The sequence below is a fragment of the Clytia hemisphaerica genome, unplaced genomic scaffold, assembly GCF_902728285.1.
Source record: "Clytia hemisphaerica strain Z4C2 unplaced genomic scaffold, Clytia hemisphaerica genome assembly, whole genome shotgun sequence".
Classification (NCBI taxonomy): Eukaryota; Metazoa; Cnidaria; class Hydrozoa; order Leptothecata; family Clytiidae; genus Clytia; species Clytia hemisphaerica.
In genome coordinates this window covers 9,596-25,900 of record NW_027104246.1, presented here as the reverse complement: position 1 = coordinate 25,900, position 16,305 = coordinate 9,596, and positions in this window count along the sequence as shown.

Sequence of the window (16,305 nt, the reverse complement as noted above, 5' to 3'; positions counted from 1 at the left end):
AGTGTATGGGTATGAACCGCCCTTAAGGGTGCCATTTTGGTATCTGAAAGTCTCTGCAAGGATTGGGAAAATAGGAAGATTTCAACTTTTTACTTATTAAAGGATCCAATTAGTCAAATTAGCCACAATAAGGCTAAAAATAAATTTTATCCCTCCTTTAAAATCATATTGACGGCATTCATATATATAGTGCTCTTAGGTATCTTCTTGTTTCCAACTTTCTTGAATCGAAGCAGATTGGTAAAGAAGATGACATACCCTAGTGGAGTAGTATCAATCGTTTCACAATATTGTTTGCTGTTCTGTACTTTGTTTCTTTTCCTGAAATTAAGGTTTATCACCTACAGAATATATGATGCGACTCCCACAGTCCCACGCCGCACTACTTTGATATTTTTCTAGGGGAGAATCGATGAAGGAATACAATGACATTAGCACGATTTCTTTTAATTCCATCACGATTCCTTTGTAAGTCATAATGGATTTTCACTAAAATTTCTGTAGGGTTCAAATTTTATTAAAGAATGCGAATATGTTTTTTCTATATTCAACTATGGCTTGATCAAAAAAGTTATTTGCGTAGTTGTCATCATCGTCATCGAAATCATTTTCCAATTTTTTACTCATTTAAAATGAATTGGAAAAATTGTTTATAAAAGAATTCGTAAAAGTGATTTTGAGCTTTTGTTTCGTTTTTTTTCTGAATTGTTATCGACAAAGGGATTGTCAATCGATTCTCCCCTACATATGTAAATCCACCCTTAAATACTACGAAAAATTATTTAATGATGGAAAGAGGGTGAACAACAGGAGCGCTTGAATGCAGCATCCCTTAGAGTTAAATTCTTCTGTTCTATTGTTCGGTTTCCCGGGATTTGCCAAATGCCTAATGACGCTTGGATATTGGTACTTGAAATGTCAATTTGAGAGAAGGAGTCCCCATTTTCTAACCTGATAACAGCTGTTCATAATTTTCTTACATGCACGTTAAACCTCTGAAGGCACTTGAAAATTATACATCTGAGGAAAATAGTCCTCCCGCGAAAAATTTTACAACAAGAATCTTGTTGTGCGCCAGAAATTTAAAAACTGATACGGCGCCCTATTCATAAACACAATCACGCAACTTTGTTGTCATCCCCAATCCTTTTAGACGAACGCGGTCCTGTTTTAACCCATCCCTTTAGAGCTTCAGCGTGGTGGGCAGAAAACAACCACAATCTGATCTCAGGTTACCATTTTCAGGCATTTCAAATCAAACAAAGAAGCCAGAAAAAAGGGGAAAATGACATTTGTAACGTTTTACCGCAGCAGCTTTCAAATTTGTAGGATTTTGAATTGTTAGGGGGCTTTTGAACTGTTAGGTGAATACGGCGTTGATATGGGACAAGCTGGAGTTTTTACAAACCAATCCTCAACGCAAAATATTACTTTATTTTTCCCACATCCACTGAATTTTCTGACTTGAAAACCATAGATTTTAAATCTCCATCCATAAAAAATATGGTGATAACAATCCCCATCGAGTTTCAATCCATTATTTTTACCCCCCCCCCTACTGGCTGAAAAAATCCTGCTGGGTTTGTAAGGAGGGGTTGTATAAGAAGGAAAATTAAAAGCCCATTGCCCCAAAAAAAGATTTGAGCGTCTTCCCTAACTGATTTTCCAGGCACGTCAGACAACTTCGCCTACATTTTTCTAACTAAACATCTAACTTTTCTAATTAAACTTCTGTTTAAACAGTTTTGAAATCTTAGAAAAATCTCTAAGTTTTGTTTTGAATGGAAATTTCCCTTTGTTACAAAGTGTGTCAGCTTTTCATATTACAAAGGGTCTTGATTTTTATAATATGTGACGTTTAGTCGCTCAAGTTGGCTCGAATATAAATTCCAATTTTGGCATGAGTAGATTAAGCGACTACGTACACAACTATTTAAGAAGATGATACGAGTTTTCAAATTTGTTAGTCGCCTGTTGAATACGGTAATTAATCTCGATGTCACCGGTATTCGGTTCCTTAAAGTGAATAAAAGCACCGAGATATTTAAACGTTTTGACGTTTTTGATATCAATGTTACTCAATTTGATGATGGATTCTGGGTAATCCTGTTCGGTACAGTTAAGTATCATAGATTCGGTTTTCAAAGCGTTTATTGATAGTCCAGATCGAGTAAACGTTTGATCTAGAAGGTTGATAGAACTTTGCAAATCTAGTCGACTGATGAGAAAAAGGATGAGATCGTCCGCATATCCGCACCACGGTAATGTCGATGTCTCCCAATTGTGTAAATTGTTCTCTCTCATAGATATTCTATTTGCTCTAGATATACTTCTTGGATTCAAACGGCATGAATGTTTATAGAAGTTGATACTTTCTGCATTGGCTTCGCCCATAAAGATACGCATGACAAAATCGATGTAGAGATTAAAGAGGAACGGGCTCTCTGGTCCTCCTTGGCGGACTCCAGATGTAGTTTGAAAGGTATTTGATTCCTGGAAAGTGAGAGTTGTCTGTTTGTAGAGTTGTTTGAGTATGGTGAACAGTGGTGGTAGATTGTTATCGGGAAATCGCATTTTGATTGATTCGAATAACCAATGTTTCGGAATGTGATCAAATGCTGCAGATAAATCTACAAAGAGTAGGAAGAGGGGCTGCTTCTTTCGGTTAGTGATTTGCTGTACACGTTTCAGTTCAAAAATGCCGTCCGTCGTCCCTCTATTTTTCCTGAAACCGTTTTGCTCATCGCAAGTTGAGCTTCATACCATGGTTGCAGGCGATTAGATAAGATAATGTTAGTCACAAGTTTGCATATTGTTGACCCTATGCTGATCCCTCTATATTTTGAGGGGTCTTGTTTGGAACCTTTATTTTTCCAAAGAGTTTTAAGGCGCGAGTTGCTCCATGCTCCTGGGATATCATTATTCATCCATAGGTTTGTTGTAATATGGTGGATTATTTGTGATAAGACGGGATCATCACATAGTTCAGGATCTACGTCATTATTAGCCTTATTGTTTTTTAAGCTGGCGATTTGTTTTTGGATTTCTTCAATAGTGGGTGGGCTGTCTTCAATATCTGTGTTTGATGATATTTGGCAAAGTTCTTGAATAAAACGAGGGAGATTATCATGATCGCCGCGCAATTCGTTTGGCATTGTTTCATCTGGTCGTTGCGGGGGGGGGGGGGTTAAAATGAGATTTGAAATGTTCAAGAAGTTTATTTGGATCACATGAATTTGAGTTTTTCCGTCTGGTGAGTGCCAGGTTACCCTTCTACATTTCTTGTGGGTAAACCATGTATTAAGTACTGATTGATTTGTTTCGATGAAGAAGGTGTGAAATCTTTGACCGTTGTCGTTAACTTCGAGATTATCAATTACTACGTTTTCTCTCAGTGAGGAATTTAACCATGCCGCAGAGGTGGTTGCATTAAAGTCTCCTAAACATATGACTTTCCGACATTTTTTGAGTGATCTGTAAATAATCAAGTTTTAATTACTGTTTGCATTTAAAAAAGAAAATTTGTCTAATACACAGAATCTTTGCTACTTGTAGAAGTGGATTGACATTTTTTTCTGGACACCCTGTATATGATATACTAGAGGGTTTTCGAAAATCTTATGCATATCACCAGAGAAGTGGTATTTCAGTACCCATATACCAAGATTAGTGGGGCCATTTTGACAGAGACCACTCCATTCTGGTCCTTTCAGGACAAGATTTTAAGCTCAGACATGTTGCTTCTCTATCTACACTGCTACTTCAGATTTACTATGCTCTATTTTTCCCATCTTAATTATGTTTACCAGATCTGAGGTCAAAAACGTAACATAAAAATTTTTGGGTAAATTTCAGCCAAAAAACGGCTAAAAAAAGTGTTTTTTGGATATTTGAAATTTTTTATCATTAAATTTCTCCTGATCTTTTGCATGAAAGTAGGGTTAGAGATGGTTCAAGCAGATTTTCACAAAAACAATTTTTCGTCTCAAAAATTGAATCTTTATCTATAAAAATCACTATTTGTAAGCCTGAATCAATGTTCTTATCCAGATTACTCAATTCTTTGATGGAATCAGGCAAAATTCCAAGCACTTTTCCCACTGGCCGTTTTTTTATCTAGAAATTGAGTTTCCTTGTGACAATCATACAAAAATCATGATCCAATTCGACTCATCAAAGCGTAAAAACCAAAGCAAGCAGTATGATCCGATCAACAATACGCTTCTGAAACGGCCGACGTTATGCATTATGCCCGATCGACAAAAGGAGAATAGAGCGCCGTACGGATATTTACCACAGACGTTTCTCGAAGAAATGACGTCTTCCGCCTCGAAAAAAGAACATCCTACTGTTTTTACCGCCAGAGCTTGATTTAAAAAGAGACTCGTGTACAAACTCACAAAATTGACCAAAACCGAGCGTTAGACTTGGAGAAGGAGAAGGAGAAGGAGACTTTGCCAAACTATGCCATTGCTATTATCTGAGACCCCCCCCCCTAACGGACTCCTAGTTAAGAGTTTATTAATGATATCAAGAATTAAAATGCAACAAAAATTTGTAACATAAACAAAATTATCGTTTACTAGTAACTATAATAGAATACACTTTAAACATGCATGGATAGGGGCCGCGGCTCCACTTTGAAAGTGGTAGGTATTAGGGTGACAGGGCCGTAGTTTAGTGTCCCTTAATTAGTGTCTAAGGAGGCGCCACGATGGTTGGCGCCGACGGGAGAATATTTTTGAAAATTAGCCCTTCTAGACTGGTTAAAAAAGGTCTTTTTTAAAGTTTACGGCCCCTGATGGAAAGAAATGCTTGAAGAACAAAAGAAATGCTTCAAGAACAAAAGAAACAAAGCTTTATTTATTAAAGTAAGATTTCAAAATAAAAAAGGAGCAAACATTGTGGAATGTACTTTCCACTCGATATTATTCTAACAAATCTGGAGTTTTAAAAGTGAATATAAAGGAAAAATTGATCAGAAAATGGGACATATTTCTAGCGGCCTTCTTAGTAAATCAATAAAACGGTTAATAATTCTACTCTACAATATAATAAAAAAAAATAAAACTGTAGGTAACAATAAAAAGAATGGCCCTAAAAAAACAAATGTTTTGATATTTTTCTAATGAGCCTTCGATTCGAATGTTTTGATGTTTTGATTTCGTCAAAAGAACGGCAAGAGAGAAAAACACACAAAGAGAGAAGAAAAAATATTATATTGTTGAAAGATATAAAGAATGAAGGAAATTGAGCTTACCTTTGATTATAGAGTAAATAACTTTGACTATTGTTTACTAAGGTTTACTGTCTATATTTTTCCGACTTTTTATGACTCAAAAATTTTTTTTTCTTCAAATATTGAGTTTCAAAACTCAATTTAAAATTGAGTTTTCTGGCCGTATAACGGCCACAGAAAAGTGCTTGGAATTTTCACTGGGGATAGATATTCTTTTCATTTCAATCTCCTTCCTTAAAACCACCCCAATGGGCACGGGGGACAATCAATGATGAAAACAAACAACAAATTTTAATAAAATCGCCACTATTTGGGTTTCAAATGATTGTTTTAACGGTCACACTCAAGTAGATATCAATTACGTAGAAAGTAACACACTTTAGTGTATATGGAATTTTTGGAATCTTAAGGAAACTTGTGTTTTGATCATGTTTTGGGCAATAAAAAGATTAAAGGTTCCAGCAGCATCATTCATTTCACACACACACATTTACTGAACTTTGTTCAGGTCAAGTTTGGACGGGTGAGGCTTTAAGAAATTTAGTTCATTGTTGAGGCCAGAAGCTCATCAAGATTTTGAAACCCGAAAATGGCCTGCACACCCAAGTTTTGGTAAAACTTTAATAACCAGCCAAAAAGTTTTGAAGCTTTTTGAATGTTAAAACTTTCTTTTAAGAGAGATTAAACTCGATCACTCAGGGACCGCAGCTTCACTTTTAAAGTAGTAGGGCCGTGGTTTAGTGTCTAAGGAGATGCCACCATGGTAGGCGCCGACGGGAGAAACTTTTGAAAATTAGCCCTTCTAGACTGCGTAAAACAGGTATTTTTCAAGGTTTTTACGTAGAATTTAGCTGAATTAGTAAAGTTCCTTTTTGCTTTGAAAAAATGTGGTCGGGCCAAGGCTAGAGTGTGTGGAATTCTCTACTTTTTCTATGCAACCCTAAAATATACTGGCTACAAAATTAAAGATTTCCACATTATACGCATCAGTTATAACTAACACTTAGGTATTTGGCTTTCAAGAAGGTAAATTGCATTTCTTAATTGCCTTACATTCCTAAACCTCGGAATTCAATCTACTGCAATCAAGTTTTAAATCCGCATCTGAAAATTGACAATCGCTAGACTTGGAAATCAGTAATTTGTCGTTAATGGATCTTCTTATACAGAAAAAAATGTTGGGGCTGACTCAGAAAAGTTTTCTTGGCCTCCACTGATTTAAACTTTTCTAATATTCATCAGGCTGATGAATGGGATGTCTATTGCAAAACAACTATTGGATTTGTTGTAATCTACGAGGAGAAAATACATTGTTGTGGTAAGGTTGAAAATCAAACTAAAGTCTGCCACAAAATAATCTGCAGTGGAAACAAAATTAGATGAAACTTTGATAGAAAATTGATCAAGAGGGGCAGGGGGTCATGCATTACTACAAGACACCATCAATAGCAAGTAACTTTTTGAAACCAACCATTTTATACCAACACCTCTCTACAGTTACTACAATCTGTAGTAACTGCTTTTCAGTTAAGATTTTGAACTATTGATCAGACAACTCTATTTGGAAGATTTTAAGCGAAGGCGAGGACACTACCCTTTAACAACATACAAGTTTAAATCTCAAATTATCCAAAATCAGAGATACAATTATCAAAAAGTGTTTAACAAAAGGGGTTTTTTTACTTTATACTTGAAAAGAATTGAGAAAAAACTAGAAAGAATTAATCAAAAATAACACAAGTTGAATTGTACGAGAGATGCTATTTGAAAATAAATTATTGGAGAAAATGTACAAAATTAATCAAATTAAATAATACTAAAATTAATTATAATTAAAAATGGGTTTTGAGCCCTTCTGAAATATAAATTGAATGTTTTTTTGTGTTTTTTTTTTATTTTTGTTCTTGTTTTTGTCTTATTTCTTCTTATCCTTCGGCACCAATACATACCCATCTTTATCTTTCCTACCTTCTTCCTTCCAAACTTCAAACGCCTTTGCACTCTTGCTGCCAGGGTTCTTTTTTCTATATAAATAGAAAGCTGCAGCGCTTAGATCAGCCATTTTTTTTTATTATTTTTAATTGTTTTTTTTTACTGAAGAGAAAAAACAATGCAAATTTGAAAAAGGTTAACTTGCATAGTATGTCACTTTCATCACCTCCAAATCACAAAACTGTCTGGTCTTCATTTATAAATTGACCAGGTCAAGAAGTCAAAAACAAAACAAACAAGCTAAATTATAAACCAATTATAAATGAATGACTAGGCATTTCTGTGATTTGGAAACATTAGAGACCCGGGAGTAAACCTCGGCTTTTAGTTCATACTTGCAACATTTGTAGATAAAATCTGATTATGATGAAAGTATTTAACTGAGTACACCACGTGAAGGTAAGCCATAGGAAGGGGTACATCACAAGAATTGTGAAATATTGAAAAGTTTATTCAAAAAAGAGAGTAATTTTAGGGATTGGCCATAAAGTATCTACTAGAGGGGGGTGGAGGATTTTTCTAAAATCACAAAAAAATTTTCGAACCAACCCTCTTTGACGGTACCCCACAATACACGAGAAATTGCAATGAAGAATTGCTAATGCTATCAAATTAGCAATTTATTTATATTATAAATTCAACCGAAAATTTATGGTAAACGCCAAGATAAAAAGAGTAAAAAATGTAAACAAACAGCAAAAAAAACCACCCTAAAATTCTCCACCCCACTCTAGTAGATACTTTATGACCGCTCCCTTAAAAGTTATTTTATAGTTTTTTGTGATCTACCCCTCAGTTTTTCGTATTCTGCCCTAAAAAAGAAAAAAAATATTGATAAGGGCTGACTGTAATAGTCAAAATGACAAAGCAGCAGCGAAGGGTAAATACTCATCACAATGATAAAGTATATTTTTCTCTTAATTTGAAATAAATTTAGAGAATTCATAGCAATTCACATTGAATGCTTTAACACAACTATTCACAATGATTTGATGTGACACCTCCATTGTGCTGATTTATCATTTTGATAAAAACCTCACGTTGGTGAAAAAGAAGTTAATATGTAGCTGGATCAGGTGCAGTGAGATTTTTGTTATAGTCAGTACAAAACAACTGTTGGATTTGTTGTAATCTACGAGGAGAAAATACATTGTTGTGGTAAGGTTGAAAATCAAACTAAAGTCTGCCACAAAATAATCTGCAGTGGAAACAAAATTAGATGGAACTTTGATAGAAAATTGATCAAGAGGGGCAGGGGGTCATGCATTACTACAAGACACCATCAATAGCAAGTAACTTTTTGAAACCAACCATTTTATACCAACACCTCTCTACAGTTACTACAATCTGTAGTAACTGCTTTTCAGTTAAGATTTTGAACTATTGATCAGACAACTCTATTTGGAAGATTTTAAGCGAAGGCGAGGACACTACCCTTGAACAACATACAAGTTTAAATCTCAAATTATCCAAAATCAGAGATACAATTATCAAAAAGTGTTTAACAAAAGGGTTTTTTTACTTTATACTTGAAAAGAATTGAGAAAAAACTAGAAAGAATTAATCAAAAATAACACAAGTTGAATTGTACGAGAGATGCTATTTGAAAATATATTATTGGAGAAAATGTACAAAATTAATCAAATTAAATAATACTAAAATTAATTATAATTAAAAATGGGTTTTGAGCCCTTCTGAAATATAAATTGAATGTTTTTTTGTGTTTTTTTTTTTATTTTTGTTCTTGTTTTTGTCTTATTTCTTCTTATCCTTCGGCACCAATACATACCCATCTTTATCTTTCCCACCTTCTTCCTTCCAAACTTCAAACGCCTTTGCACTCTTGCTGCCAGGGTTCTTTTTTCTATATAAATAGAAAGCTGCAGCGCTTAGATCAGCCATTTTTTATTATTATTTTTAATTGTTTTTTTTACTGAAGAGAAAAAACAATGCAAATTTGAGAAAGGTTAACTTGCATAGTATGTCAATTTCATCACCTCCAAATCACAAAACTGTCTGGTCTTCATTTATAAATTGACCAGGTCAAGAAGTCAAAAACAAAACAAACAAGCTAAATTATAAACCAATTATAAATGAATGACTAGGCATTTCTGTGATTTGGAAACATTAGAGACCCGGGAGTAAACCTTGGCTTTTAGTTCATACTTGCAACATTTGTAGATAAAATCTGATTATGATGAAAGTATTTAACTGAGTACACCACGTGAAGGTAAGCCATAGGAAGGGGTAGATCACAAGAATTGTGAAAATTTGAAAAGTTTATTCAAAAAAGAGAGTAATTTTAGGGATTGGCCATAAAGTATCTACTAGAGGGGGTGGAGGATTTTTCTAAAATCACAAAAAATTTTCGAAACCAACCCTCTTTGACGGTACCCACCCCACAATACAACGAGAAATTGCAATGAAGAATTGCTAATGCTATCAAATTAGCAATTTATTTATATTATAAATTCAACCGAAAATCTATGGTAAACGCCAAGATAAAAAGAGTAAAAAATGTAAACAAACAGCAAAAAAACCACCCTAAAATTCTCCACCCCATTCTAGTAGATACTTTATGACCGCTCCCTTAAAAGTTATTTTATAGTTTTTTGTGATCTACCCCTCAGTTTTTCGTATTCGTGTTTCTGCCCTAAAAAAGAAAAAAAATATTGATAAGGGCTGACTGTAATAGTCAAAATGACAAAGCAGCAGCGAAGGGTAAATACTCATCACAATGATAAAGTATATTTTTCTCTTAATTTGAAATAAATTTAGAGAATTCATAGCAATTCACATTGAATGCTTTAACACAACTATTCACAATGAATTGATGTGACACCTCCATTGTGCTGATTTATCATTTTAATAAAAACCTCACGTTGGTGAAAAAGAAGTTAATATGTAGCTGGATCAGGTGCAGTGAGATTTTTGTTATAGTCAGTACAAAACAACTGTTGGATTTGTTGTAATCTACGAGGAGAAAATACATTGTTGTGGTAAGGTTGAAAATCAAACTAAAGTCTGTCACAAAATAATCTGCAGTGGAAACAAAATTAGATGAAACTTTGATAGAAAATTGATCAAGAGGGGCAGGGGGTCATGCATTACTACAAGACACCATCAATAGCAAGTAACTTTTTGAAACTAACCATTTTATACCAACACCTCTCTACAGTTACTACAATCTGTAGTAACTGCTTTTTAGTTAAGATTTTGAACTATTGACCAGACAACTCTATTTGGAAGATTTTAAGCGAAGGCGAGGACACTACCCTTGAACAACATACAAGTTTAAATCTCAAATTATCCAAAATCAGAGATACAATTATCAAAAAGTGTTTAACAAAAGGGTTTTTTTTACTTTATACTTGAAAAGAATTGAGAAAAAACTAGAAAGAATTAATCAAAAATAACACAAGTTGAATTGTACGAGAGATGCTATTTGAAAATAAATTATTGGAGAAAATGTACAAAATTAATCAAATTAAATAATACTAAAATTAATTATAATTAAAAATGGGTTTTGAGCCCTTCTGAAATATAAATTGAATGTTTTTTTGTGTTTTTTTTTTATTTTTGTTCTTGTTTTTGTCTTATTTCTTCTTATCCTTCGGCACCAATACATACCCATCTTTATCTTTCCCACCTTCTTCCTTCCAAACTTCAAACGCCTTTGCACTCTTGCTGCCAGGGTTCTTTTTTCTATATAAATAGAAAGCTGCAGCGCTTAGATCAGCTATTTTTTTTTACTGAAGAGTAAAAACAATGCAAATTTGAAAAAGGTTAACTTGCATAGTATGTCACTTTCATCACCTCCAAATCACAAAACTGTCTGGTCTTCATTTATAAATTGACCAGGTCAAGAAGTCAAAAACAAAACAAACAAGCTAAATTATAAACCAATTATAAATGAATGACTAGGCATTTCTGTGATTTGGAAACATTAGAGACCCGGGAGTAAACCTTGGCTTTTAGTTCATACTTCCAACATTTGTAGATAAAATCTGATTAATGGTGAAAGTATCTAACAGAGTACACCACGTGAAGGTAAGCCATAGGAAGGGGTAGATCACAAGAATTGTGAAAATTTGAAAAGTTTATTCAAAAAAGAGAGTAATTTTAGGGATTGGCCATAAAGTATCTACTAGAGGGGGGTGGAGGATTTTTCTAAAATCACAAAAAAATTTTCGAACCAACCCTCTTTGACGGTACCCCACAATACACGAGAAATTGCAATGAAGAATTGCTAATGCTATCAAAAATTAGCAATTTTATTTATATTATAAATTCAACCGAAAATTTATGGTAAACGCCAAGATAAAAAGAGTAAAAAATGTAAAATGTAAACAAACAGCAAAAAAACCACCCTAAAATTCTCCACCCCACTCTAGTAGATACTTTATCACCGCTCCCTTAAGTTATTTTATAGTTTTTTGTGATCTAACCCTCAGTTTTTCGTACTCTGCCCTAAAAAAGAAAAAAAATATTGATTAGGGCTGACTGTAATAGTCAAAATGACAATGCAGCAGCGAAGGGTAAATACTCATCACAATGATAAAGTATATTTTTCTCTTAATTTGAAATAAATTTAGAGAATTCATAGCAATTCACATTGAATGCTTTAACACAACTATTCACAATGAATTGATGTGACACCTCCGTTGTGATGATTTATCATTTTAATAAAAACCTCATGTTCGTGAAAAAGAAGTTAATATGTAGCTGGATCAGGTGCAGTGAGATTTTTGTTATTGTCAGTACAAAACAACTGTTGGATTTGTTGTAATCTACGAGGAGAAAATACATTGTTGTGGTAAGGTTGAAAATCAAACTAAAGTCTGTCACAAAATAATCTGCAGTGGAAACAAAATTAGATGAAACTTTGATAGAAAATTGATCAAGAGGGGCAGGGGGTCATGCATTACTACAAGACACCATCAATAGCAAGTAACTTTTTGAAACCAACCATTTTATACCAACACCTCTCTACAGTTACTACAATCTGTAGTAACTGCTTTTCAGTTAAGACTTTGAACTATTGACCAGACAACTCTACTTGGAAGATTTTAAGCGAAGGCGAGGACACTACCCTTGAACAACATACAAGTTTAAATCTCAAATTATCCAAAATCAGAGATGCAATTATCAAAAAGTGTTTAACAAAAGGGTTTTTTTTTACTTTATACTTGAAAAGAATTGAGAAAAAACTAGAAAGAATTAATCAAAAATAACACAAGTTCAATTGTACGAGAGATGCTATTTGAAAATAAATTATTGGAGAAAATGTACAAAATTAATCAAATTAAATAATAGTAAAATTAATTATAATTAAAAATGGGTTTTGAGCCCTTCTGAAATATAAATTGAATGTTTTTTTGTGTTTTTTTTATATTTTTGTTCTTGTTTTTGTCTTCTTATCCTTCGGCACCAATACATACCCATCTTAATCTTTCCCACCTTCTTCCTTCCAAACTTCAAACGCCTTTGCACTCTTGCTGCCAGGGTTCTTTTTTCTATATAAATAGAAAGCTGCAGCGCTTAGATCAGCCATTTTTTTTATTATTTTTAATTGTTTTTTTTACTGAAGAGAAAAAACAATGCAAATTTGAAAAAGGTTAACTTGCATAGTATGTCACTTTCATCACCTCCAAATCACAAAACTGTCTGGTCTTCATTTATAAATTGACCAGGTCAAGAAGTCAAAAACAAAACAAACAAGCTAAATTATAAACCAATTATAAATGAATGACTAGGCATTTCTGTGATTTGGAAACATTAGAGACCCGGGAGTAAACCTTGGCTTTTAGTTCATACTTGCAACATTTGTAGATAAAATCTGATTATGATGAAAGTATTTAACTGAATACACCACGTGAAGGTAAGCCATAGGAAGGGGTAGATCACAAGAATTGTGAAAATTTGAAAAGTTTATTCAAAAAAGAGAGTAATTTTAGGGATTGGCCATAAAGTATCTACTAGAGGGGGGTGGAGGATTTTTCTAAAATCACAAAAAAATTTTCGAACCAACCCTCTTTGACGGTACCCCACAATACACGAGAAATTGCAATGAAGAATTGCTAATGCTATCAAATTAGCAATTTATTTATATAATAAATTCAACCGAAAATTTATGGTAAACGCCAAGATAAAAAGAGTAAAAAATGTAAACAAACAGCAAAAAAAACACTCTAAAATTCTCCACCCCACTCTAGTAGATACTTTATGACCGCTCCCTTAAAAGTTATTTTATAGTTTTTTGTGATCTACCCCTCAGTTTTTCGTATTCTGCCCTAAAAAAGAAAAAAAATATTGATAAGGGCTGACTGTAATAGTCAAAATGACAAAGCAGCAGCGAAGGGTAAATACTCATCACAATGATAAAGTATATTTTTCTCTTAATTTGAAATAAATTTAGAGAATTCATAGCAATTCACATTGAATGCTTTAACACAACTATTCACAATGAATTGATGTGACACCTCCGTTGTGCTGATTTATCATTTTAATAAAAACCTCATGTTTGTGAAAAAGAAGTTAATATGTAGCTGGATCAGGTGCAGTGAGATTTTCGTTATTGTCAGTACAAAACAACTGTTGGATTTGTTGTAATCTACGAGGAGAAAATACATTGTTGTGGTAAGGTTGAAAATCAAACTAAAGTCTGCCACAAAATAATCTGCAGTGGAAACAAAATTAGATGGAACTTTGATAGAAAATTGATCAAGAGGGGCAGGGGGTCATGCATTACTACAAGACACCATCAATAGCAAGTAACTTTTTGAAAAACCAACCATTTTATATACCAACACCTCTTCTACAGTTACTACAATCTGTAGTAACTGCTTTTCAGTTAAGATTTTGAACTATTGATCAGACAACTCTATTTGGAAGATTTTAAGCGAAGGCGAGGACACTACCCTTGAACAACATACCAGTTTAAATCTCAAATTATCCAAAATCAGAGATACAATTATCAAAAAGTGTTTAACAAAAGGGTTTTTTTACTTTATACTTGAAAAGAATTGAGAAAAAACTAGAAAGAATTAATCAAAAATAACACAAGTTGAATTGTACGAGAGATGCTATTTGAAAATAAATTATTTGGAGAAAAATGTACAAAATAATCAAATTAAATAATACTAAAATTAATTATAATTAAAAATGGGTTTTGAGCCCTTCTGAAATATAAATTGAATGTTTTTTTTTGTGTTTTTTTTTTTTTATTTTTGTTCTTGTTTTTTGTCTTATTTCTTCTTATCCTTCGGCACCAATACATACCCATCTTTATCTTTCCCACCTTCTTCCTTCCAAACTTCAAACGCCTTTACACTCTTGCTGCCAGGGTTCTTTTTTCTATATAAATAGAAAGCTGCAGCGCTTAGATCAGCCATTTTTTTTATTATTTTTAATTGTTTTTTTTACTGAAGAGAAAAAACAATGCAAATTTGAAAAAGGTTAACTTGCATAGTATGTCACTTTCATCACCTCCAAATCACAAAACTGTCTGGTCTTCATTTATAAATTGACCAGGTCAAGAAGTCAAAAACAAAACAAACAAGCTAAATTATAAACCAATTATAAATGAATGACTAGGCAATTCTGTGATTTGGAAACATTAGAGACCCGGGAGTAAACCTTGGCTTTTAGTTCATACTTGCAACATTTGTAGATAAAATCTGATTATGATGAAAGTATTTAACTGAGTACACCACGTGAAGGTAAGCCATAGGAAGGGGTAGATCACAAGAATTGTGAAAAATTGAAAAGTTTATTCAAAAAAGAGAGTAATTTTAGGGATTGGCCATAAAGTATCTACTAGAGGGGGGTGGAGGATTTTTCTAAAATCACAAAAAAATTTTCGAACCAACCCTCTTTGACGGTACCCCACAATACACGAGAAATTGCAATGAAGAATTGCTAATGCTATCAAATTATCAATTTATTTATATTATAAATTCAACCGAAAATCTATGGTAAACGCCAAGATAAAAAGAGTAAAAAATGTAAACAAACAGCAAAAAAACCACCCTAAAATTCTCCACCCCACTCTAGTAGATACTTTATGACCGCTCCCTTAAAAGTTATTTTATAGTTTTTTGTGATCTACCCCTCAGTTTTTCGTATTCTGCCCTAAAAAAGAAAAAAAATATTGATAAGGGCTGACTGTAATAGTCAAAATGACAAAGCAGCAGCGAAGGGTAAATACTCATCACAATGATAAAGTATATTTTTCTCTTAATTTGAAATAAATTTAGAGAATTCATAGCAATTCACATTGAATGCTTTAACACAACTATTCACAATGAATTGATGTGACACCTCCATTGTGCTGATTTATCATTTTAATAAAAACCTCACGTTGGTGAAAAAGAAGTTAATATGTAGCTGGATCAGGTGCAGTGAGATTTCTGTTATTGTCAGGACAAAACAACTGTTGGATTTGTTGTAATCTACGAGGAGAAAATACATTGTTGTGGTAAGGTTGAAAATCAAACTAAAGTCTGTCACAAAATAATCTGCAGTGGAAACAAAATTAGATGAAACTTTGATAGAAAATTGATCAAGAGGGGCAGGGGGTCATGCATTACTACAAGACACCATCAATAGCAAGTAACTTTTTGAAACTAACCATTTTATACCAACACCTCTCTACAGTTACTACAATCTGTAGTAACTGCTTTTTAGTTAAGATTTTGAAACTATTGACCAGACCAACTCTATTTGGAAGATTTAAGCGAGGCGAGGACACTACCCTGAACAAATACAATTTAAATCTCAAATTATCAAAATCAAGATACAATCAAAAATTTTTTTTTTTACTTACTGAAAATTGAGAAAACTAGAAAGAATTATCAAAAACACAATTGAATTTTAAAAATTAAAAAAAAATTAATAAGAATAAATTAACCGTGCGCTGGAAGGTCAGCCCGAAAGGATGAGATAGATCAAAGGATAAGATAGATTAAAAGATTATCGAGAGTAGCAAAAAGCATGTGATCACAGGATAAAGATTTCAACTACTCTTGGCTTAGGAAAAGTGGGTTCAAAAATCAAATTTTGTCACAATAGGG